Below are 24,733 nucleotides of genomic sequence, written 5' to 3' on the forward strand. Positions count from 1 at the left end.
ATATTTCGGTCAGCGGGCGCACAATGCAATGGGACGCGCACCCGCCATTAATTCAAGGCCTCGTTAAGGCCCTTAACTTGCCAATTGTCCAGGATTTTGAGGGGCCCATGCGAACTTCGGGTTGGTGCACGGGCCCAACGGGCAGGCGGGCAGGTGATTTTTTATTAAAACTCATGCACTGGCAGGATTTGTAGACTCAGGGGGGTTGTTCATGTTTTTCATGAAGTATTTAATGCAGAAAGTATTTTAAGGTTGCCTGTGTGATTGTTAGCAGTTCTCATCGATTTCCAAGAGCTTTTTGTGTACTTTGAAACCTATCTGCAGACAGTAATCTTTCTCGGGCCTGCAGCTTTCCGGAGGCCTCCATTTGGCCTGGGTATGGGTTCTGACATCTCCACTGGAGGCAGCTCCCCTGAGGAGGAAGGGAGGGATAGAATAAGGAGGAGGCCAGGACTGGACAATCAGCCTCCAGGGGAGCCACCTTTGGGAGGCCAGGCGCAGGCACAAGGGGCACATGGCCAAGAGGTTGTCCAAGGTGGAAAGGGCCACAGAAGACGCCACTATCCCGCTGCCAGAGTATACAGGCGGCGAAGCAGCTACCTCAATATGTCTGAGGTGCAGTGCCGAAGGAGGCTCCGTCTCTTGAGGGAGAAAGTCAACTATATCTGTCAGATGATTGGCCCTGAGATCTCCCCTAACTGTGTGGGTGGACACCCCATGCCAGCGGCTCTGAAGGTCACTGTTGCCTTCCACTTCTATGCCTCTGGCTCTTTCCAGGGCTCAGTGGGTGATCTTTGCGGTGTCTCCCAATCAGCTGTCCACACTTGTGTCAAGCGGGTTACAGACACTCTGTTCAGACGGCATTGACCTTCATCCACTTCCGCTGCGTCCAGGCAAGTCAGGCACAGTGAGCCAGAAGCTTCGTGGCCATTGCTGGCTTCCCCCGTGTCCAGGGTGTTATAGACTGTACACATGTGGCCATCAAGGCGCCAGCAGGTGAGTCCGGTGCCTTCATCAACAGGAAGGGCTTCCACTGCATGAACGTGCAGATAGTGTGTGATCACAGGATGCTGATTCTACAAGTCTGTGCAAGGCACCCTGGCAGCTCCCACACCGCCTACATCCTCAGACACTCCCAGGTGCCGAGGCTCTTCAGTGCTCCAGCCCGGCTGGATGGATGGCTGCTGGGTGACAAGGGCTATCCCCTCAGAAGGTGGCTCATGACGCCTCTCCGCCATCCAAGAACAGAAGAACAGAAGGCAGCGCACCGACCCGCTGCTACACCAAGGAGGCAGGGACACCCGGGACACTTTAATCCAATAAACCTTCAGCTAGCTCCACACACATGGATCTGCAGGACCAGCATTGCCTGGCGCTTCCGCACGTGGCACTTAGGTGCTACATCTTCCACCTCATCAGCTGCAACTAAGGGCTTAGTGCAGAAACATCAATGTCCACTCAAACACTCATGAGAAGTCTGTGAAACATACAAATGCAGCACAAAGGAAACACCCTCAGCCATGGTCAGAAAAGTGGACTTTATTCTGTTCAACATAAAGCAGAAATGTCTCTATGACAAACATAACTATTTGTTCCCTAACCTAGGGCCAACACAAAATCACCAGTGACATACCCGTGGAGCGCATAACGTACCTTATGTTTTCGTTTGCGGGTGCTATGTCTAGGTGCTGCCCCATCGCTCGGAGTGGCTTGTGAGACAGCCTGCTGACTCTGCTGTCCTGTTGGCCTCGATGACCTTGGCGGGCGTCCTCTGGCCCGTGGAGCCTGTGATGGCCCCGCCTGGGATGGAGTGGCCAGTTCCAGAACTGGCACCTCCCCAGTTATCGCAGCCTCAACGGATGCAACGGTCACTGGAAGAGGAGCGGAGGAGCTGCTGCCCTCATCCGGAGCGCCCTGAGAGGAGCTCGCAGTGACGACAGGCAGCTGCTGCGCCGACGTGAGGTCACATTGGACCTCCCTGCTCACCGCAGATGCATGGGCACCGAGCGCCGACACTTGGTGCCCAGAACTTCTCCCACATTGGGAATGACCACCCATGACCATTACTGCTGTGAGGGCTTGCAGGTCAGAGAGTAACCCAATCAGAAGGGTCTCCATCCGATCGAAGCCCCTCTCCATGAGAGTCGCTAATCTCTCAGTGGAGGAAGCCTGAAGCTGTGTCCTGAGGTTCATGCCTTCACGTGCACTCTGCCTGGACTCCTCCACCACAGAGACCAACTGAAGCATTCCCACTTGCAACCCTGCCAGATGCAAATGCGATTCCTGCCGCTTGTCCTGCAGCTGCTGCATTGGTGACAACTCCAGAGGCACACCATCAGTGCCGGACTCAGCATGTGTCTGGTCCCCTGCAGCCATCCGGCTGCTGGCGCCGTCAGCACTCTCTGTCCCTACCATCTCTTCCAACAATTGTGAAGTGCCCTCTCCACTGTGACCCGGGACACTAGCCGACGTTTGATTGTGTCTGCGCTGGTGCCTGGCTGGCTGAAATTATGTGCCGCGAGTTGCAAAGGTAATAACTTGCTGGAATGTTGTTTCTGCTTCTGAATAAGCGTTCTGATATAACTGTTTCAATTGCAAATCATTTTTCTGTAACTTCACTAACCTTTTTGAGTTAAATGCTCCAGCTGAATTTTCCTGTATTCCTTCCTCTTGAACAATGTTATCAAAGACAGTGCCGGCTAATTGAGTTTCGATACCTTCTTCTTGCCTTTGAACTGCCTGCTTACCTTGTTCGTCTTGTTCTTCACTATGGGCCTTTAATCTTGTTACAACACAATCAGAAAACAATCCAGGATGTTCCTTCCGTAACACCTCTGTTGAAAACGCTTCTACAGGCTGTTCAACTACCATAGGCATCACCCACATTTGCAATCCAGCTATATCATCACACAGAATAAATTGAAACCCTGCAGTTGGCAATTTTTCCATCACTCCAACTATAACTTCACCATGCTTCTATTTGCTCTTTAAATTTACCTTCCTCCACAGAACAGATTTAGCATCTCCATGAACACCACTTATTATTACCTGCTACTGCAATATTCCCTTTGAACAACAAATATCACTATCCCACAACATTAAGGATTGACTAGCCCCTGTGTCTCTTAAAATTTTAATACCTTTACCAACTCCACCCTGTACACATGGAAAGACTTTTCCTTCACACACAAAATCTTAAAGCATTTCTGCAACCTGCTCCTCAGAATTCTCTTGAGTGAACTGTGAACACATTCCCACTTCTTCACCTATCACTGATTCTCCATGTTTTACCTGTATACAAGCCACTGATTTCCCCTGTGCCTGAACCCCAGAACCCACCATACTTTTGCTTCCAGAGCTTTTCTGTACCCAAAATTTCCATCTGATTTTTCTTGCAATTTCCAACACTCTGCCTTGTTTGCCCCACTTTATTACAATGAAAACACCTTAATTTTCAAATGTCCCTTCTACCTTCAGCACGTTCCTTTTTATTCCGAGAAAAAAAACTTCCTGGGAACTTCCACCTACTCCTTCTCTTCCCTGACTACCTACCTTCCTTTCACCTTCCCATTTTTCATCCTCTCCCAATTTGAAAGAGTGATGAGAAAAATGTTTAGCTCTATGAACTAACTCATAATCATCAACTATCTCTGCTGCTTGTCTTACAGAATCAGCCATCTGTTCCTCCACCTGAGTTCTCACTACCGAAGGAATTGACACTTTAAATTCTTCCAAAATAATTACTTCCCTAAGAGCTGCATACGTTGTTTCTATTTTTAACACCCACACCCATCGATCAAAATTACTTTGTTTTATTCTTTCAAACTCAGTATAAGTTTGCCCAGGCTGTTTTCTCATTTTTCTAAATTTCTGCCCATATGCTTCAGGAATCAATTCAAATGCGCTCAAAATAGCCTTTTTCACCACATCATAATTCACCGACAATTCTTCTGATAACGAAGCATATACCTCATGTACCCTACCTAACTACCTAGACTGTAATAATAAAGTCCAGTTATCCTGTGGCCAATTCATCTGTTTAGCTAGCTTCTGAAATGAAATAAAGAATGCTTCAATATCTTTTTCCTCCAACTTCCTCAGAGCTTGTACAAATTTAAAAATCTTCCCACTGGGTTCTGCTCTGGAGATAAGTCCTTCCTCACCTACTGAAGTGTCATTTCTAACTGCCAACATTTTCAGTTGGAATTCTCCTTCTCTCTTTCTTTTTCTCTTTCCTCCTTCCTTATCTTCCCAATTTCTAATTCCCTTTTAAAAACCATTTCTCTGACCTTTGCTTCTAATTCATGCTTTTTCAGTTCCTTTGCTTGTTCAAATTCAAGTGTCTTCATTTGTAACTGAAGTCTCACTACCTCCAGCTGTGACTCACTAGTGCCAGGTTTCACTTCCAACTGTAGATGCTGTGCTGTGCTTTTAATTATATCTGATTTCCTAGCACCCTCAGGTAACCCCAATTTTAACTTATCTACCAACTCTGTTAGCTTACTTTTGGTTATTTTTTCCAACTCAATCAGAGTTATATCTTCTACTCCCATACAAGTCTTAGCAATTGCCAAAGCCATCTTGCAGTCTCACCATTTCTAAAATATCTCACCAACTCCTGAATTCAAAGTGCTTCTTGTACTCGTAACCTTAAGATTCACCAATTCCAAGCCAATCGAGGAATTAGAAATACTTTTATCCTGCTACAGCCCCCAATTGTTACGACATAGCAGTTGGTAAAGCTGAGTTATTTAAAAATCCCAGAGGGAAACTTTAAACAACTGTCCTAGCTTATATTTTTAAGTGATATGTTTGAGATGCAGCTCTAAATTCTGGAATCAGACCATCAGTTCTTGAGAGGTTTTGTGTCAAAATACATGAAGCATTTATTAATTTACACAACTTAAATATATACACATGGCTACAAATTATGCTATCATAATTTTTGACAAATTCCAAAACTAACCTCCAACAAGGCAACAGCAACCTATAGACTTTAAGCAGACACCAGGTAAGCATTTTCATCTCACAAATTCAAAATGAGGTTCCTTTCACTTTGGTTCCTTTGCAGACACAGTGGTAGTTTACAGCTGCTTTGATGTTCCATACCTCTGCCCTGTAAACACAAGATTGCTGTCTGTTATACCCAACACATCTCTTTGAATGTAAATTTTCATTGTATTTCCAGCCCCTTTGAACTCCACCTCTTCTAACAATAAAACCCCTTTCATAATACCAATTTCATTAGTAATATAAACATTGCTTGGTCACTGCTAGCTAGGTGCCACATTTCACTCTCCTTCTTGAATGCTCTATTCAACAAAATGCAAATGCACTCTATCTCTCTTACATCTTAAAGCTAGCATACATCAAAGCACCCAGACTAGCTGGCTTTAATCCAATTAAGACACACTCACAAACTAAACCTTTATTTTAAAAGAAAAATAATTTCCAATAATAGTATATACATTAGTAGCTTCATGACACACAGCTAATCATCTAGAGATTGTTACCTTTGAGGTTCTGCTTCTTAATCCCTCACTGCTCATAATCCCAAGTAGAAAGTCTTTCCTGGTCCTATCTATGTCTTTGGTACCCAGGTGGACCACAACAACTGGATACTTCCCCTCCCACTCCAAATCCACTTCTAGCCCAGAGCAGATATCCCAAACCCAGGCACAGGGCAGGCAACACTGTCTTCTGGCCTCACACTTTCAGCTGCAGAATACTGTGTGTATTCCCTCACTTTCTTGTCCCATACTACCACAAGAATCCTATTTACTCCCCACACATGAATAGCTTCCTGTACCATGGTGCCATGGTCGGTTTTCTCATCCACATTGCTCACACCCAAACCAGCAGCAAAATCTCAAACCTATTGGACAATTGCAAGAGCTGAGGCTCCTCTACTTCTACCGTCCTGATCCCCATTCCTACCTGACTTGCAGTCACTCTCTCCAGTTCCTGATCAAGGACCAATTCAGATGATCTTAGCCTAAGGGGTGTGACTGCCTTCTGGAACAAAGTGTCCAGGTATCTTTCTCCCTCCCTGATACACCACAGCATCTGTCATTAGGCCTCCAGTTCATTGGCTCTGAATTGAGCTCCTCGAGCCACAGACATTTACGGCAGATGTGGTTGCCTTAGATCACACTGGTGCCCATCAGCTATTCTGCAGCTGTAACACATAAGCTGCCCTGCCATCTTTTATTATGTGTTAATTATTTTGTCTCCTCTCTCTGTGCAGCTCTGTGGGCTTTGAGTCGCCGCCATTTGAGAAAGTGGTTTACAAGGCGTTCAGGATCCATAGAAACATAGAAAATAGGAGGAGGTGTAGGCCATTCGGCCCCTTGAGCCTAATCCACCATTCAATATGTTCATGGCTGATCCTCCATCTCAATGCCATACTCCTGTTCTCTCCCCATACGCCTTGACGTCTTTAGTGCCTAGAAACATATTTATTTCCTTCTTAAATATATTCAGTGGCTTGGCCTCCAAAGCCTTCTTTGGTAGAGAATTCCATAGGTTCACCACCCTCTGAGTGAAGAAATTTCTCCTCATCTCAGTCCTAAATGGCCTACCCAATATTCTGAGACTGTGACCCCCTTGTTCTAGACCTCCAGCCAGGGGAAACATCGGCCGGGATTTTCCGTGCCCGCTGGCATTGGACGTGTTTGGTGGCATGAGTAGACAATATGATGTGATTGCTTTCATAATTGTCCGCTCAGCCCTCCGATGGTGGGCCGCATCCCCAGAATTGGACATCGGGAATCTCATTTTAATACACCAGTGTATCATTATTAGGCCTGTCTGCCAAATGCTTCCCCCCACCCCATTAGATCATACACCCACGCCTCGGGAAAGCACGCCAGTGCAGAACTCATCTTGACAAGTTTGATGTGCAGAAGTTGGGGCTTACCTGCCAGGGCTTTGTTCACATATTGGACATCCGAGGAGCAGAGGATGCTGGAACCCGACACCAACAGCACACAGGAGGAACATCCATAACATGCTGGGTGGATTCTCATGAAGTTGGATAGTCACTGTTGTTGCTCACACTGGGGTGATGGACGAAGGGGTGGGAGGGGAAGGGCTAGGATTGGCTGGGAGAAGAAGAGGTGTCAGGATGGGAGGGGGGAATGAAGGTGTCAGGAATAGGTGAGGTTGGGAGGGGGGAAAGAAGGTATCAGGATGGGGGCAGTTTGGGAGGGGAGAGTGAAGGTGTCAGGATGGGGGCAGCTTGGGAGGGGGGAGTGAAGGTGTCAGGATGGGGGCAGTTTGGGAGGGGGAAAGAAGGTGTCAGGATGGGGGTAGTTTGGGAGGGGGAATTAAGGTGTTGGGGGGGAGGTTGGGAGGTGGGCAGGGAGTACGGAGGAGAGGAGGGGTAACAGGGAAGAAGACTGCAATTGGCGAGGTAGGTGTAAAGGAGGTGTAAGGTGTAAGGGAAGGGGTGCAGAGAGGGGAGGGTGTCCGGGGGGAGGAAGGGTTGCAGGGAGGGGAGGGTGTCCAGAGGGAGGAAGGGGTGCAGAGAGAGGAGGGTGTCCGGGGGGAGGAACGGATGCAGAGAGGGGAGGGTGTAAGGGTCGAGGAAGAAGTAAGAGTGGAGGAAGGAGTCAGGATGGGGGTAGGAGTAATGCTGGAGGAAGAAGCGAGGCTGGTGGAAGAGGTAAGGCTGGAGGAAGGAGTTGGGAAGGGGAAGGGACTCAGGGTGGCTGAAGAGGTAAGGCTGGAGGAAGGAGTTGGGAAGGGGGAGGGACTGTTTTTCCTACTGAAGTGGATAACTTCACACTTTTATTAGACTGCATCTGCCATGTATTGGCCACTGATTCAACTTGTCTAAATTGCCTTGAAGCCTCTTTACATCCTCCTCACCATTCACATTCCCACCAGGTTTTGTGTTGTCAGTAAACTTGGAAATATTACATTTGGTTCCCTCATCCAAATCATTGCTATATATTGTGAATAGCTGGTCCCAAGCACTGATTCCTGCGGCACCTCACTAGTCAATGCCTGCCACTCCAAAAAACACCCATTATTCCTACTATGTTTCCTGTCTGTTAACTAATTCTCAATCCATGCCAATATATATATTACCCCCCAATCCCATGTGCTTTAATTTTGCATGCTAACTTTTATGTGGGACTTTATCAAAAGCTTTCTGAAAATCCAAATACGCCACCCCTATTGGTTGTCCCTGATCTATTCTGATAGTTACATCCTCTGTTATGATCCCAGCTGATGTTACTACTGGACAAGTCAGATCCCAAGGTGAAACCCGGCTTGATAGATCCTAACTTTTTTTTTGTCTCGAAATGTGGAGGGCGGCACCTGACTCATGTCAGGTGATGAACTATTAACAAAAGAATAAAACATTAAATAAGAAAAGATGAACTATATTACAATACTCCTTCACCCACAATTACACCTTTACAGATATAGATTCTTAAGGATATCAAAATTACAAAAGCTAGCTTATACACTAATGTTCACAGCAAGTACATAGTCCGTGTAAACCAATAGGTGACCTATGGTCAGACACAACACGCTCTGAAACCAAATGACAGATACCACCCCAAAACAGGTGCTATGGATTTCTCCTCAATTCCCCCCACAACACTTGTCACACTGTGAGCTAACTGGTCTCACTGAGCTCTGCCTTTCACATGGAGGTTCCAATCTCTACTTTTGAAGAACTCACTTTGGAATCTTCTCCGAAATGACACTTTCTCTCAGAGGTCTTCCGCAAGGGTCGACCTCCAGGGTTTCGAGCTCCCCTGAATCGTCATGTGCATTCAAGCTTCCTTCCATTTACTGGCTCTCTCACTGATTCAGCCGTGCCAACAGACACCACTGCTTCACATGCCCATAGTAATGAGCTACAGACTTTCAGCTGTCTCCTCAGATCTTCTGGCTTCCCACAAGCCAATGATGCTTTAAATATGAATCCTGCAGCTTCTCCCTTTAAGATTGGAACTTTTCTCTGCTGATCTCTCTTAACTTCGCTTAACAGAACCTTTTCCAGATTCCTGTTCATTCTCTTTGTCTAGAAGGTCTTCTCAGGACCCCTCTTCTTCTGTTCTTTGGGGAAACTTGCTTCCTGCAGCTTCCTCCCGTGTCCAGCCTCTCCTGGCACCTGATTCCAACTATAGTTTCGGACTTGCTATATGTCCCTCTCCTCTGTGACTTCTGCTGGCAACTCCTTTCAACTTTAGAGCATACTGACCAACGGAACTCAAAATATTTTTGGTTTCTTTGTCTGTGTGTGTGTGGGGCCTCGTTCTCTGGACCTTCTTTGCTAGGCAAGAGTACAGTATTTTTCTACTTTGTTTGTTTTAACTCCCCTTCAAAAGTCATAAAATCTCATTAAAACGCCAGCACTATTTAAAGTGAAACTAAAACTCAGGTTTCATCCTTTCAACCCACAAAATGCTGAAATACAAATTAAACTTTAACTTAAAGATATACCTTATTCCTGACACATCCAAATACACATATAACTTACTTAAAACTATCTCTATTTCCTAACACCTCAAAAAGCTCCAGTAGGTTTGTCAAACATGATTTCCCTTTCATAAATCCATGTTGACTTTGTCTAATCCCATTGATATTTTCTAAGCGTCTTGTTATCGCATCCTTTATAATCGAATTTTATCACAACCTTTATAATAGACTCTAGCATTTTCCCTACTGCTAATGTTAGACTAACCGTTCTGTAATTCCTTGTTTTCTTCCTCGCCTTTTTTTTATATAGTGGGGTTACATTTGCCACCCTCCAATCTGTCAGGATTGTTCCAGAATCTACAGAATTTTGGAAGATGACGAACAACGCATCCATTATTTCTGTGGCCACCTCCTTTGGTACTCTGGGGATTTATCTGCTTTCAGTCCCGTTAATTTCTCCAGCACTTTTTTTTACTAATACTAATTTCCTTCAATTCCTCCTTCTCATTAGACTTTTGGTTCTCCAGTATTTTTGTGTCTTCTTCCGTGAAGACAGAACTAAAGTAATTGTTTAGTTGCTTGGACATTTCCTTGTTCTCCGTTATAAATTCTCCCATTGCCAATTGTCTTCATCTACATTTGTCTTCACTAATATTTTTCTTCTTACATACTTATAGAGGCATTTACAGTCCACTTTTATGTTCCTTGCAAGTTTACTAACATGCTCTATTCTTCCCCTCTTGATCAATCTCTTGGTGCCCCTTTGCTAAACTGCTCCCAATCCTCTGGTTTGCTACCTTTTCTCAGAACTTTATATGACTCCTCTTTGGATCTAATACTGTCTTTAATTTCCTTGTTATCCATGGCTGGGCCATTTTTCATGTTGTGGTTTTGTGCCAGAAAGGAATGTATAACTGTTGCAATGCCTGCATTCATTCTTTAAATATTAATCATTACCTATCCACCTTTCAATGAAGTTCCCCAATCTATCAAAGCCAACTCACCACTCATACCTTTGTATTTTCTTTTGTTTAGATTTAGGACCCTAGTTTGGGATTGGACTATTTCACTTTCCATCCTAATGATAATTCCACCATGTTATGGGCACTCTTCGCTAAAGGAAGATTATTAATTATCCCCTTCTCATTGTACAATCCCAAATCTGGGTCAATCTGTTTCCTAGTTGGATCCCCGGCATAATTGTCTAAAAAATCATCTCGTACACAATCTAGGAATTTATATGCCACAGTATTATTGCTAATTTGGTTTGCCCAGTCTATATGTAGATTAAAGTCACCCATGATTACTGTAGCACTCTTGTTACATGAATCTCTAATTTTCTGTTCAATGCCGTCCCCACCTTACCACTACTGTTTGGAGGCCTATGGACAACTCCCACTAATGTTTTCCACCCCTTGTTGCTTCTTAGCTTCACCCAGACTGGCTCCACATCTTGATTTCCTGAGCCAATATCCTTCCTCACTATTGCACAGATGTCATCCTTTACCAACAATGCCACCCCAACTCCCTTTCCTTCTTTCCTGTCCTTTCTAAATATCAACTACCCTTCAATATTCAGTTACCAGCCTTGGTCACTCTGCAGCAATGTCTCTGTAATTGCAATCATATCGTACCAGTTTACATCTATTTTCACCGTTAATTCATCTACCTTATTGTGAATGCTCTGAGCATTCAGATAAAGTGCCTTTAGACTTGCCTTTTTAACATTTTTACATTTTTTTTTGTACTATGGCCCTAGTTTCTGCTAGCCCTTGTTTCCTCTGCTTTCCACTTGTGCTTTTTACTTTTCTATCTTATATTTCTATCTTTGTTTCCTTCTCTTGTGTCTCCCTGCTCAGATTTCCATCCCCCTGCCATTCTAGTTTAAACCCTCACCTGCAGTACTAGTGAATAGCCCTGCAAAGATATTGGCCCCAGTCCCACTGGGTGCAACCTGTCCAGCTTGTACAGGTCCCATCTTACCCAGAATAAGTCCCAATGCCTCAGCAAACTAAATCCTTCCTTCCTACACCATCTTTTGAACCATACATTCATCTGGTCTATTCTCCTATTCCTGATCTCTCTAGCCACGTTGCACTGGGAGTAATCCTGAGACTACTATCTTGCAGGCCATTCTTTTTAATTTATTTCTTAGTTCTCTATATTCTTCTTTCAGGGCCTCATCCCTCATTTTACCCATGTTGCTGATACTGATATGGGCCATGACCTCTTGTTGTTCAGCCTATCCCTTCAGAATGTCCTGCTGCCACTCAGTAACACCCTTGGCCTTGGCACCAGGGAGGCAACGTATGTGGCCACAGAAATGTCTACCTATTCCACTTATGATAGAATCCCCTATCTCTATTGCTGTCCCACTCTTTTTTTCTCTCCCTCCGACCCCCCCCGACCTTGCAGCTCAGCCACTCGTGGTGCCATGTATTTGGCTGTTGCTGCATTTCCCCTCTATTTTTAATTTGCCAAGTTTAAAGAAGATTAAATATATACTAGGGACCTTACTTTACTTCTTATACTTCTGACACTACTTAAGCTAAGCTAAAGACCAATTTTTACTTTAAAGACTGGAAGTAGAAATATTCACCAGGTCCTACTTACCAAGTCCGCTGCTCCTCTTGCGTTGGCTCCTGGTCCCACTCGATGAACGTATGTTTCCCCTGTGATGTCACTCTTGGATGTTTTTTAACAATCATCCCTCCCATGCAGCTTTTCAACTCGCGGAGGCTGAACAAGATAGAGAAAGGAGAAAAAAGAGCACCCCCTGCTACTCCTAAATGAAGACCCTTCTCACCCAACTCGCAGTGATTCCACTCTGCAAGAGTGCATTCTCTTTTGTAAACAGGGGAATAGAGCAAAAAGAATGGAAGTTGTGTTGAACATACATATGACAGTGGTTTGGCCTCAACTGGAATATTGTGTCCAATTCTAGGCAACAGACTTGAAGAAGATTGTGATTAGAGAGGGTGCAGAAAAATATTTACAAGCATTGTTTCAGGGATTAGAAACTTCAGTTACGTGGATAGATTGGCAAAACTGTGATGGTTACCCTTCGAGAAGAGAAAGTTGAAGAGAGATTTGATACGAACGCTTAAATGAGAGGTCTGGACAAATCAAATAAGGAGAAACTACTCCCATTTATAGAGAAGTCGAAAACCAGAGGACACTCAATTAAGGTGAATGATGAAAGAACCAATGGTAACAGGAGAAGCAGCAAGTTGTTAAGATCTGGAATGCACTGTCTGGGAGGCAGATCCAATCGTGACTTTCAAAAGGGAATAGGTTAATTAGCTGAAGAGAAAACATTTGCAGGACTATGGAGAAAAGGCTGGGGAATGGAATGAGTTGAGTTGTTCTTGAAGAGTCTGCACAGACAATGGGCCAAATGGTCTTAAGTGCTTTGACCATTCTATGTTTCTATATTCCGTGATTTCATTGTAGGAATTCAGGCAATGCAATAATTATATCATTATATCAATAATTATATGACCTCATTACAGCCTTGGTTCAAATATGGACAAAAGAGCTGAACGCCAGAGGTGAGATGAGTGCGAGTGCCCTTGACATCAAGGCAGGATTTGACCGAGTGTGGCATCAAGGAGCCCTAACAAAACTGGAATCAGTGGAGATCAGGGGGAAAACTCTCTGCTACTTGGAGTCATACCCAGTGCAAAGGAAGATTCCATTTATATTTCTCCCTTGTTGAAACTATGCTGCAGTTCTGCCGAAGGGCCATGAAGGCTCGAAACGTTAACTGATTTCTTCTCCGCCGATGCTGCCAGACTTGCTGAGTTTTTCCAGGTAATTCTGTTTTTGCAAAGGAAGATGGTTGTGGTCGCTGGAGGTCAATGATCTCAGTTCCAGTACATCACTGCAGGAGTTCCTCAGAATAGTGTCCTAGGCCCAAGCATCCTCAGCTGCTTGATCAATAACGTTCCTTCCATCATAAGGTCAGAAGTGTGGATGTTCGCTGATGAATGCACAATGTTCAGCACCATTCGCGACTCCTCAGATGCTGAAGCAGTCCATGTCCAAGTGCAGCTAGACCTGGACAATATCCAGGCTTGGGCTGACAATTGGCAACTAATGTTCACACCACACAAATGCCAGGCAATCATCACCTCCAACAAGGGAGGATCTAACCATCTTGCCTTGAAATTCAATGGTGTTATCATTGATGAGTCCCCCACTATCAACATCCTGGGGATTACCATTGACTGGAAACTGAACTGGACTAGCCATATAAATACTGTGGCTACAAGACCACGTCAGATACTAGGAATCGTGTGATGAGTAACTCACCTCCAGACTCCCCAAAGCCTGTCCACCATTTACAGGGCACAAGTCAGGAGTGTGATGGCATGATCTTCACTTGCCTGGATGAGTGCAGCTCTAACAACATTCAAGAAGCTTGACACCATCCAGGACAAAGCAGCCCTCTTGATTGGCACCCCATCCACAAACATTCACTCCCTCCACCACTGATGAACAGTGATAGCAGTGTGTACCATCTACAAGATGCACTGCAGGACTTCACCTAGACTCCTTTGGCAACACCTTCTGAACCCATGACCACTACCATCTAGAAGGACAAGAGCAGCAGACACATGGGAACACCACCACCCGGAAGTTCCCCTCCAAGTCACTCACCATCCTGATTTGTAAATATATCACCGTTCCTTCACTGTCAGCTCCATCAGTTGGTGAGTTTACTTTCTTGTCTCCAAGCTGGGTGAGTGCAACTTCTGATTAATTTATAAATTATTAGCTAATTGACTAATTAAATAAATAAGGTTGGACAGAAATGGCAAGGCTGGTGATGTACCGTGACTGCAGCATTTGGGAATCTGTGGAATGCAATGCAATCCCGGACAGCCATATCTGCAGAAAATGTCTGCAGCTTAGGCGACTTTGGCTCTGGGTTGCTGAGCTGGAGGCAAAACTGCAGACATTGTGGGGCATCAAGGAGTCGGGGGAGTTACCTGGGCATATTGTTCCAGGGGGCAGTCACACCCCTTAGGTTAGGCAGAACTTTCGAGTTGGTCAATTGTCAGGGATAGGAGGATGTGACTGCAATTCAGGCAGTTAACGCGAACCAGCATGTAATGATGGTGGAGCTTCAGCCCCCGGCTTTATCCAGCAGGAGAAGGACTGCAAGGTGGATGAGTGGACTGACCTTGGCACCATGTTGAAGGATGCCATTCAAGTGGGGGGAGTGAAGAGGAATGTGATAGTGATAGGAAACAGTACAGTCAGGGGTTTAGATACTGTTCTCTGCAGATGAGAGTGAGAGTCCAGGAGACTGTGTTGCCTGTCCAGCGCCAAGGTAAAGAACATCTGCTCTGGGCTGGAGACGAACTTGCAGTGGGAGGGGGAGGATCCAGTGGTCATGGTCCACGTTGCTACCAACGACATAGGTAGGACTAAGGCAGAGATTCTGCTTAGAAAGTATGAGCAGGAGGAGCTAAATTAAAAAGCAGAACCTCAAAGGTTCTGGATTATTACCTGAGCCACAAACAAATTGGCGCAGGGTAAGTCAGATTAGAGAGTTAAATGCATGGTTTAAAGATTGGTGTGGGAGAAATGGGTTTTGATGCCAGGGGCACTGACATCAGTTATTGGGGAAAGTGGGAACTGTATCGTTGGGAGGCTTCTCACCTCAACCGTGCTGGGACCAGTATTCTGGTGAGTCATATAACTAGGGGAGTAGGGAGGGCTTTAAACTAAATAGTGTAGGTGATGGAAGATGTGATAAACTAATGAGAGAGCAGAAGGTAAGAGAGCAGGATAGCAATAAGGGAAATGGTTATCAAAGTGTGTCAGGAAGGGACAGAATGGACTTAAGCATGCGCCAGCAGTTAAGGCTCGAGACTGTCAAAATAAGAAGTCTGAATTAAAGGCACTCTGCCTGAATACATACAGCATTGTCAACAAGGTGGATGAATTGATGGCACAAATAGAAGTAAACAGGTATGATGTAATTGTCATTGTGGAAATGTGGCTGCCAGGTGACGAGAGCTGGGAAATGAAAGTTCAAGGGTATTTGGCATTTAGGGAGGATAGGCTAAAAGGAAAAAGACGTGGGTTTGCACTGTTACTAAAGGATGGGATCAGTACATTAGTGAGATAGGATCATAGGCCGGAAAATCACAACTTGGAATCAATTTAGGTGGAGAGCGAAGAAACAGCAAGGGGCAGAGCACTTTGGTAGGAGTTGTTTACAGGCCACCAAATAGTAATGGTAATGTAGGGTATGATATAAATCAATAAATTAGAGGTGTATGTAACAAGGGTAATGCAGCAATCATGGGGAACTTCAACCTCCATATAGACTGCGTAAATGTAACTAATGTTGAGGAGGAGGAATTTCTGGAATGGATACATGATAGTTTTCTAGAACATTATGTTGAGGAAGCAACTGGACAATGGGCCATTTCAGATCTAGTGTTGTGCAATGAGAAAGACTAATTAATAATCTCATTGTAAAGGAGCCTAAAGGGAAGAGTAACCTGTGGAAACTCTGGGAGGCTTCTTAGTCAAACAGAACGTTACTTATTTACACGAGAGCTTCCACAGCTGCTTGTATCCAGCCAGCCCCTCATGCAGCCATTTTTTCCCAGTAATCCCCTCCCTAGAATGTATTCCCCCGAGCTCGCCACACATTGGTCGAACAAATCACATGACCCCTACTTAGTTGAATTGATCTGAAAGTGACAGTCATCACATAACCGTAATATGCTAGCGTTTTACATGAAGTTTGAAATAGGATGTGGTTTCATCTGGAACAAGGGTCTTTAATCTAGACAAAGGGAACTATGAAGATATCAGGGGCAAGTTGGATGAGTTAGATTGAGGAGCTACATTTAAAGATATGATAGTTGACAGGCAATGGCTATCATTTAAAGAAATAATACATGGTTTGCAACAAAGTTACATTTCTTTAAGTTACAAAAAGCCAGTAGGAAAAGTGATCCAACTATGGCTGACAAGACAAGTTAAGGATCCTCAGATCTAAGGAAAAGGCTTATAAAGTTGCCAAGAAAAGTACTAAGCCTGAGGATTGGGGGCATTTTAAAATTCAACAAAAGGGAACCATGAAATTGATAAAGCAAGAGAAAATAGAATATGAAATTAAACTAGTGAGGAACATAAAAACAGACTGTGAAAGCTTCTATGCAAAAAGGAAAAGATTACTAAAGACAAATGTGGGCCCTTTACAGGCAGAGAATGGAGAATATATAGTGGGTATTAAGGAAATGGGAGAGAAACTAAACAAATACTTTGTGCCTGTCTTCATGGAGGAAGATACAAGAAATCTACTTGAGATATTGGGGACCTAAGGAACTAGTGAGATTGAGGATCTCAAAGAAATTAATATGAATAAAAATGTAGTTCTAGGGAAATTAATGGGGTTGAAAGTTGATAAAATCCCTGGACCTGATGATCAACTTCCCAGAGTGTTGAAAGAGATGGCTGTAGAGATAATCGATGCATTGGTGGTCATCTTCCAAAATTCTATAGGTTCTGCAATGGTTCCTGCAGATTGGAAGGTAGGGAATGTGACCCCACTATTTAAGAAAGGAGGAAGAGAGAAAACAGGGACCTACAGAGGTGTTAACCTGACATCAGTCACAGGGAAAATGCTAGAATCTATTCTGAAGGATGTGATAACTGGGAACTTAGAAAATATTGCTGAGATTGGGCAGTGCCAATATGGATTTATGAAAGGGACATTATGTTTGACAAACCTGTTGGAGTTTGTTGAGGACGTTGCTAACAGAATAGCTAAGGTAGAACCAGTGGGTGCAGTGTATTTGCACAAGGCTTTCATTAAAGTCCCACACAGGAGGTTAGTAAACAAAATTAGTGCTCATGGGATTGGGGAAATATACCGGCATGGATTGCGGATTGGTTAAAGGACAGAAACCTGAGAGCAGGGAAAAACGGATCATTCTCAGGCTGTCAGGCTGTGTCTAGGGGGATACCACAAGTATTAGTGCTTGGGCCCCAGCTATTCACAATCTATATCAATGATTTGGATGTTGGGACCAAATGTAATATTTCCAAATTTTATTGATGGCACAAATCCTGTTGGGAATGTGAGTTGTGAAGAGAATGCAAAGGGGCTTCAAGGAGATTTAGACAGACTACTCGAGTGGCCAAGAACATGGCATGGAATATAACATGGAAAAATGTGAAGTGATCGACTTTGGTTGGAAAATCAGAAATGCAGTGTATTTCTTAAATGGGGAGAGATTAGGAAATGTCGATGTTCAAAAAGACCTGGGTGTTCTTGTTCATAAGTCATTGAAAGCTAACATGCAGATGCAGCTGGCAATTAGGAAGGCAAATGGTATGTTAGCCTTTATTGTTAGGGCATTTGAGTATAGGAATAAGGAATTCATGCTGCAGTTTTACAGAGCATGTGTGAGACTACACCTGGACTGTTCTGTGCAGTTTTTGTCACCTTACCTAAGAATGAGTATAAAGGCCATAGAGTGTGTACAACAAATGTTCATCAGACTCATCCCTGGGTTGGCAGGATTATCTACTGAGGAAATATTGAGGAGACTGGGCCTCTATTCTCTAGAGTTTGGGTGGTGATTTCATTGGAATAAACAAAATTCTTACAGGGCTCAACATGATAGATGCAGGATGTTTCCACTGGTTGAGGGGGCCTAGAACCAAGAGACACATTCTCAGAATAACAGGAATGTCATTTAGGACTGAGATGAGGAGTAATTACTTCACGCGGAGGGCGGTAAATCTTTGGAGTTCTCTACTCCAGAGGGCTGTGGAGGCTCGGCCATTGAGTATGTTCAAAGCAGAAGTCAATAGGTTTCTAGATACCAACGACATTAAGAAATATGGGGACAGTGTGGGAAGATGGTGTCAAGGTAGAAGATCATGATCTATTTAAATGGCAGTGCAGACTCGGGGGTCGAATGGCCTACTCCTGATCCTATGTTCCTGTGTCTAATTTAAAATTTGTTAAATGGCTCTTGGCTGAAATGTTCGTGTTCCAAATTGAGAAACCAAGATCTTTGACATCACCCAAGAAGTACAGCTGTGTGTCATCTGGGCTTGCAGCTTCGACCTCATGGATAATCTTTGAGCCTTCTGTGCATTTCAGAGTTTGACCTGCACAGTTTGTCATTGTATACAATCTTGTTGCACTGTGAGCATTGGGCTGAAAAATGCAGGACATTGATTTCGCCTGTGGGGATGCTTTGCTCCACAACATTGACATGGCTGCTGTGCTGGTCAGTTTGAGTATTACTTTCCCTGACCTGGAGTGTCCCTGGCCAGGAATTTATGGCCTCACTGTGGCACATCTCCCCCAGCAGATGTGGTGAGTCATTTAAATCTCCATCCAGTTCGGTGGGATCGTGATAAATTGAGGAGGATGCTCCATAAGCCTTTGCAGCAGATAGAGTCAAAGGCTTTTGTGTGATTGAAACAGGCCATGTACAGCAGTTGGTGCCATTCCTGGGATTTTTCTTGAATTTACAGTACAGTGAAGATCAGGCCTGTGATGGGTGAAAACCACACTGCGACTCTGGAAGGAGTTCTTCCATCACAGAGATGAAGCTCTTGAGGAAGATCCTTGCAATGATCTTCCCTGTGGCAGACAGCAGGGAGACTGCTCTGTGCTTTACTGCAATCTAAATTGTCTCCCTTCTTGAATATAGTCAGGATCCGAGTGTCCCTGAGATGCTCCAGAATTGACTCCTCCTCCCAAGTAAGGGATATGAGGTTGTGCTGCTGTGCCATGTTATCTCATCGTGTTTCAGAATTTTGGCAGGGCTTCCATCTGCTCCAGAAGCCTTGTTGTTTTTCAGCTGTTGAATGGGATAGCACTGAGACCGAGCTAGACTGTGTATTGAGGGATGGTCTTGAGAACATTCAAGCTGAAGACAGAGTATTGGTTGTGGAGTTTTTAAAAATGTTCTCTCCAGCAAGCACTGACTGCCCTCCTGTCCTAGATGATCTCCTGCCCAAGTTTGGCTCTCAGTGGAGTAGGCCTTTGAGTGCCTGGGCCTTAGGTTGTCTTGACAACGCTGAAGATAGCGTGCATGACATTGATGCCTGCAAGGTGTTGGATCACCTGTAATTTTCCTACCCACCATTTTCTCTTTATGTCAAAATTTTTATGGTGTCCCACTGCCTTCAGCTGCCTGTAGAACTACTTTTCTCTTGTGATGTGGTGTAGTTTCCACTCTGTGGAAGCTTTGTCCTTACGTTCGATTAGATCCTGTATCTCTTGGTCATTTTTGTCAAAACAGTCACGATGTTTCCTGTTAGAGACATAAAGGCCTCTTCACAATTGCTTGTTATGGTGGACTTTAGGAGTGACCAAGCACTATGGGCATGCTGTAGTTCCGGGTGGATGGAGGTTGCGAGGTTGGCAGTGAGACGCTGACTGAGAAGGGCCATTTTGGTGGGATATTTGACGCCTTCGATGTTAATGTTCTTGCGGTATTGCTTCTGTTGCCTCTGCTGTTTTGGGGCCAGGCTGATGGAGATGGTAGATTGGATGAGGCAGTGATCAGCCCAGCAGTTGTCAGTATCTGTCATGGCGTGGGTGATGTGAACATCTCTGTGGTCTCATGCTCGAGTGATGACATAATCGAGAAGGTGCCTGTGTTTGGACTGTGGATGTTGCCATGGGCTTGTCTTGTTTGTGGAACGGTGTTAGTTCTGACAATGTCATGTTGTGGACATTTTGTTAGGTGGAGGACTCTGATGGAGCTTGTTTTCCCTACTCCTTTTCACCTATCACACCATTCCAGTGATGTGCATCTTTCCCTACTCTAGTGTTGAAATCTCAGTTTGTTGCCTGCTGGGACTTGGGCTAAGGATTGTTCAAGGCTGCTGTAGGATCCCTCCTTGGTCTCGTCTCTTTGGCCCCAAGTGTGGGAACGTATATGCTGATGACAGAGACATGTTGATTCCTAGTTAGAGTGAGCCGGGCAGTTATAAGGCACTTACATTTTCCACAAGGGAACCACTGAGGCACCAGACAAGCTCATTTTGATGGTGAAGCAGTGGAGGCATAGGTCCACCTCTGGAAACCCCTTCCTGAATGAAGTATACTCACCGCTTTGATTCTTTACTTGGTCTTCCAGTGCCATGTCGTGTCTCACCTAGGATGGCATTGTCGATATCAATGCCCTTGAGTTCCTGAGCTATGCTGACGGTGTGGTGCTCAGGTCTGTCACTGTCACAGGTATGGGGCTGTCCATGAGGATCTTGAAGCTCCTGATCTCAAACTTCATTTTAATGAGTGGGAGATGCCTGCGTGTGAGGTTTTTGGAAAGTGGGGTGTTAGTTGCTTGCTGACTATGACATGGTCTTGGCAGAGTGGGTTCTTGGTCCAATGGCAAGGGGATTCCAAGACGATTGGAGGCCAGGCTCTGAGTGAGACATTATCATTCTGTGCATGACCTTTCACAGGTGTGTATGTAACCTGTGGCCAGGAACACAATGTCACTGTATTCAGGAGCTTTAGATCGAGTAAGAGGGTCAATGCTGCCATTTGCTGGCATTGCTCGGTGCTCAGATAGTTGTAGGGGACGATGTGGTGTCTTCTGGTCATTGACAGTAAGTAATTAAATCTCTTTCGTAATGTATGAGAGGAAGTCACTGTAAGTAGCAGAAAAGCACAATCTCGTTTTGCAGAATCAGTGACAAGAAGGGTTGATGAAGGTAGTGCAGTGGATGTTGTGTACATGGATTTTAGCAAGGCATTTGACAAGGTCCCACATGGCAGATTGGTCAGGAAAGTAAAAGCCCATGGGATTCAGGATAATGTGGCAAACTGGATAAAAGGTTGGCTTTGTAACAGGAAACAAAGGCTAATGGTCGATGGATGCCCTTGTAAATGGAAAGTTGTCTCAAGTGGTGTTCCACAGGGCTCGGTGTTGGGACCCTTGCTTTTTGTGTTATATATTAACGATTTGGACGTAAATGTGGGGGGCACGATTGGGAAATTTGCAGATGACACAAAGATTGGCCGAGTAATGGATAGTGTAGAGGATAGCCATAATCTCCAAAATGATATAGATGGGTTGGTGGAGTGGGCGGTAAAGTGGCAGATGGATTTTAACATAGAGAAGTGTGAGGTCATGCATTTAGGGAGGACGAACAGTTACAGGGATTACAAAATAAATGGGAATATACTAAGAGGGGTAGATGAAGTGAGAGATCTTGGCATACAAGTACACAGGTCCCTGAAGGCAGCAGTTCAAGTAGACAAGGTTGTAAAGAAGGCATATGGAATGCTCTCCTTCATTGGCAGAGGTATAGAATATAAAAGTAAGGATATAATGTTGGAATTGTATAAGACACTGGTGAGGACACAACTGGAGTATTGTGTGCAGTTCTGGTCACCACATTACAAGAAGGACGGAATAGCTCTGGAGAGAATGCAGAGGAGGTTTACAAGAATGATGCCAGGGTTAGAAAAGTGTAGCTACGAGGAGAGATTGGATAGGTTGGGGTTATTTTCCCTGGAACAAATACGGCTGAGAAGTGACTTGATTGAGGTGTATAAAATTATGAGGGGAATAGATAGAGTGGACAGGATAATATTGTTTCCCTTGATAGAGAATTCTAGAACCAGGGGACATAGATTCAAGATAAGTGGCAGAAGGTGTAGGGGGGACATGAGGAAGAACTTTTTTACACAGAGGGTAGCGGGTGTCTGGAATCCGCTGCCCAAGTTGGTGGTACAGGCAGAAACTTTAAACTCTTTTAAAAAATACCTGGATTTCTACCTAAAGTGCTGTAAGCTGCAGGGGTATGGGCCGGGTGCAGGAAGATGGGATTAGAAAGGGCACCTGAGTGCCCTCGGGCTGGCATGAACAAGATGGGCTGAATGGCCTCCTTCTGTGCTGTAACTTTTCTATGGTTCTATGGTTCATATGGGATCCACTTGCTTTGACTGAACCAGCAAATTCTTCACTGTGCACTACACCTGCAGGAGAAGTGAGGAAGAGAGGTTAGAATTGTTTCCCAAGGAGCAGTACTGACAGGTTAATATCAATTACAGGTGTGGTGCATCTGCGTCATGATGATACATTGTCAATCAATGAAAGGAACAATAACAGGGAGAGCAGAATTTTCTGTCTACTTCCCTATTTCCAGCATTGTCTCAGTAGCCATCTTTCTCGACTTGCTCTGAAACACTTTCTGTACTATATATTGTGTCATGTAGTGGAAGGGGATTGATTCATGCCCAGGATTCTCCAGGGAGAATCCACTGGGGAGCAAACCAATACATAATCTCTCCAGGTCCTTATTAAAGATAAACTGAGGGCAACAGTTAGAGTTCCTGCAAACTGACTGATAATTGTCTTTAACTTAACAAGAAACCACGTAGCCTGGTGAAGAAATAAGTTTAAACATGCTGAAAATGAACATAATGGATTCTATTTTACTTTGCCCATTGTACCACAGGTGAATCCAGATTTGGAAATGTATTGGTCCTTGCTGATGGCTGCAGGTTAGCTCTGCTGTGGAAATATGGTGGCATCTACCAGGATACTGACATTATATCAATGAAGACTTTGCCATTTGCTAATTTTACTGCTTTGCAAGATGCAGAATTGTTCAGTAATGGGATAATGGGATTTCATTTCAAACATCATCCGTTTATGTTGGAGTGCATGAAAGAATTTGTAGCCAATTATAATGGGCACATTTGGGGTCATCAAGGTCATGACCTGATAACCCGTGTTCTGAAGCGATGGTGCAAGTTTGGTAAACCAGTCAACATCTCTGGAAAAGAATGCAATGGAATATCTTTCTGGATCCCAAGGAAGTTCTATCCAATCCATTATTTAAGCTGGGAATCTCACTATGATCTCTGGAAAAAGGAGAATATAGAGAGCATCTTCTCAGATACATATGGAGCACATGCCTGGAACTATATGAATTCCGAAAAGAAAAGAAAAATAATTGCTGGAAGTGGATCATTAATTGAATATCTTTTTCAAATGTATTGTCCAGCTACATGCAGAAATTTCATTCAATCTCCAAAAAGTTAAAGAGTTCAGAGTCATTTTGGGCCTGAGATATTGGGGATCAGTGAGGATGCTGAATGTACAGGCTGTCCATAAAGGGGTTACAAGTTGGGATAGAATCTGGGCCGGGATTTCCTGGTCGGTGAGTTGGGGGTGGGGGGGGGCCTGTTCACCGACGCGTAAAATGACGCGGGATGATATCGGGCGGAACTCCCGATGTCACCGCGCTCCATTTAAATTTTCAGGAAGGCGGGGTCTCAGCAGAATCAGCTGTGCGCCCGCCGACCTGTCAATGGCCAATTGAGGCCATTCACAGTGTCATTAAAGTAATTAATGGACCTGCCTATCCAACCTTAAGGTTCGTGGGCAGACCAGGAGCCCTGGCGGTTATTAGAAAAAGCATGAAACCTCATCCACAGGCAGGATGAGGTTTCATGTAGGTTTTAAAACATTTAATTAAACTGTATTTAAAAGCGATGGACATGTCCAAGTTGGTGGTAGAGGCAGAAACTTTAAACTCTTTTAAAAAGTACCTGGATTTGCACCTAAAGTGCTGTAAGCTGCAGGGCTACGGGCCGGGTGCAGGAAGGTGGGATTAGAAAGGGCACCTGAGTGTCCTCGGGCTGGCATGGACAAGATGACAATGTCACAGGAGGGGACATGTCAGGGGAATTTTTTTCTTCTATTTTTCACATTTTTTATTGTACAGCCGATCTCCCTGAGGCAGCACTTAGCCTCAGGGAGATGAGTGCGCTCTTTCGTGCGCATGTGCAAAAGAGTGCACACTCAGCTCAGGGAATCCACCCCCCCACCCCCGCCTGCACAGGGAGCACATAACGCTTCTGTGCAGATGTCACGCTGGGCGGGCCTTAATTGTAAAATGGCGGCGCGATCGGAAGCATGCCTCCATGCGCCCGCTCTTCAACTTCCCCTTACCGACGGGGGGGAGAATTCTGCCCCTGGAAATTCCACCATTACAACTTGATTAAGCACATGAGACCTCTCACCACCTGAGAGCACAACGGAGTTATTTTGTGAATGCTCCAAACAGCATAAAAAAAGCATGTTACTCCATTAGGAGCATTTCAAAATCTCAGCAACATTGTGTTGGAGTTCTGCTGTGATTGTGTTAGTTTGAACTATATCTTCTGGAGTTGATTTTAAGGTAATATCTTGCTCTAGCAACAATGTTATTTTGCACATTATCAATCTTACACGGGAATGCTGTGTGGTAATCTAATACTGAGAGCCAA

General features: G+C 44.5%; 1 pseudogene across 1 annotated transcript in view; it reads left to right on the forward strand.

Annotated features, from left to right (window-relative positions):
• LOC144694129 (alpha-1,4-N-acetylglucosaminyltransferase-like) overlaps nt 1-23,504 on the forward strand; it is a 62,508-nt pseudogene extending 39,004 nt beyond the window's left edge. Inside the window, exon 3 of the transcript XR_013579649.1 lies at nt 22,915-23,504. The product of XR_013579649.1 is annotated as an alpha-1,4-N-acetylglucosaminyltransferase-like (transcript). The remainder of the gene's footprint in view (nt 1-22,914) is intronic.
• The last annotated feature ends 1,229 nt before the right edge of the window (nt 23,505-24,733 follow it).

Source organism: Cetorhinus maximus, chromosome 19 (assembly GCF_964194155.1).
Source record: "Cetorhinus maximus chromosome 19, sCetMax3.hap1.1, whole genome shotgun sequence".
In the NCBI taxonomy this organism is placed as follows: Eukaryota; Metazoa; Chordata; class Chondrichthyes; order Lamniformes; family Cetorhinidae; genus Cetorhinus; species Cetorhinus maximus.